Genomic DNA, 2115 nt, shown 5'->3' on the forward strand with positions numbered 1-2115 from the left:
ACCCAGCACTCACATACACCCCCGGCCCTAGCTAATCTACGTTCTATCTCTATCATTTGCCTGTTCTGGACATTTTATAAAATGGAATCATGCAGTAGGTGGTCTTTTTTAAGTTAAATACATTTGACGTGTAACATTGTGTAAATTTAAGATGTACAATGTGTTATTTTGATACATTTATATATTACAATATTATTGCCATTGTCCCGAAAAAATATGGAATGCTTCATGAATTTGCATGTCATCCTTGCACAGGGGCCTTGCTAATCTTCTCTGTATTGTTTCAAATTTTATTAATAGTATGCGTGCTGTTGAAGTGCGCACAGTATGTGGTCTTTTGTGTCTGGCTTCTTTCATATAGCATAATGTTTTCAAGGTTTATCCACACTGTAGCATGTATCAATACTTCTTTTTATTGCTGAATAGTATTCCATTGTATGAAAAAAATACCACAGCGTGTTTATCCGTTCACCAGTTAATGAACCTTTCGGTTGCGTTCACTTTTTGGCTATTATGAATAATGCTGTTATTGGGCTACAAGTCTTTGTGTGAGCATACGTTTTCATTCTTCTTGGGTAGCTACCTAAGAGTAGAATTGCTGGGTCTCATGATAAATTATGTTAAACTTTAAAGAAATTGCCAACCTATTTTCCAACGTAGCTGCACCATTTTACCATCTCACCAGCGAGGTATGACAGTTCCAATTTCTCTACATCTTGTCCAACATTTGTTATTGTCTAGACCGAGGTACTATTTTCATTGACACTAGAATGACATTTATTTGAGGACTGATTACATTTTTTTTAAACATCTTTATTGGAGTATAATTGCTTTACAGTGGTGTGTTAGTTTCTGCTGTATAACAAAGTGAATCAGCTATACATATACGTATATCCCCATATCCCCTCCCTCTTGCGTCTCCCTCCCACCCTCCCTGTCCCACCCCTCTAGGTGGTCACAAAGCACCGAGCTGATCTCCCTGTGCTATGCACTACTTCCCACTAGCTATCTGTTTTACGTTTGGTAGTGTATATATATCAATGCCACTTGAGGACTGATTACTTTTTATTACATATTTCAGATAAATGAATTTCAGTTAGGGAAGGCTGGAGGTGATAAAAATTTTGAAAGATTGTTATTGGAAATTCCAAGATCACTTAAAATGTGTTAAAAACAGAATGAAAAAGAAAAAATATCAGGGAAAAAATGTCGATTCATAGGGTATTAATACTGCCGTCAAACCTGTTACAGTGAATGACAAATGATATTTGGTACTATAAAAAACATGTCAAGAAAGCATGTTAGTGCATTTGAGTTAGTGCATATGAGTTTGCGATGAGTTTGAAGCTACCAAATAATGGCTACGCTTCAATAAAAAGGTGAGGCTATGAGTGGGCTCATGGTCCTTAAAGTAGAAGAAAGGTGCTCTGACTAGATCTCACGTGGACTTATCCTCTCCTGTTTTTTTTTTTCCTTGACTGAATGTTAAGATAAAGCCAGCATCAGATGGTTTATGTTTTAACCGAGTACTTTTCAGTGAGGGTGACTTTGCCCCCTAAGGGAACAGTTGGCAATGTCTGGAGACATTTTTATTGTCACAACTGGAGGAACGATGTTACTGACATCTAGTGGGTAGAGGCCAGGGCTGTTACTGTACATCCTACAATGCACAGGCAGCTGCCTCAACAAAGATTTATCCAGTTCAAAGGACCAATGGTGCAAAAGTGGAGAATCTCTGCTCTAACCAGTGCCCCTGAAGGTGGAATAATTATAATCACATGAAATGTTTGCTTCCCCTTATTTTGCTTCCTACGAGCAGATGCCACATTATTCCCTGACTCCACACATGGGGTCCTAAATCTTGGGGTGGTGGGGGTGATGGCTAGGCTATATATTTGTGATAAAGATCTCCAGTTGCTTCTGCTATACTCTCTCTTTCTCCATTCCTTCTCTTTGCGACCCAATTGAAAACTGACTCTAAGTACTTTGTAAATGCCTGTGGCCCATCTTTATTTTTTTTAAGATTTTTTTTGATGTGGACCGTTTTTTTGTTTGTTTGTTTGTTTGCGGTACGCGGGCCTCTCACTGTTGTGGCCTCTCCCGTTGCGGAGCACA

The 2115-nt window shown here is 38.7% G+C and overlaps 1 pseudogene; it reads right to left on the minus strand.

Annotated features, from left to right (window-relative positions):
- Window positions 1-210: 210 nt before the first annotated feature.
- LOC112062076 (uncharacterized) lies at window positions 211-310 on the minus strand (annotated as a pseudogene).
- Between the last annotated feature and the right edge of the window lie 1805 nt (window positions 311-2115).

This window comes from Physeter macrocephalus, chromosome 7 (assembly GCF_002837175.3).
Source record: "Physeter macrocephalus isolate SW-GA chromosome 7, ASM283717v5, whole genome shotgun sequence".
Taxonomy (NCBI): domain Eukaryota; kingdom Metazoa; phylum Chordata; class Mammalia; order Artiodactyla; family Physeteridae; genus Physeter; species Physeter macrocephalus.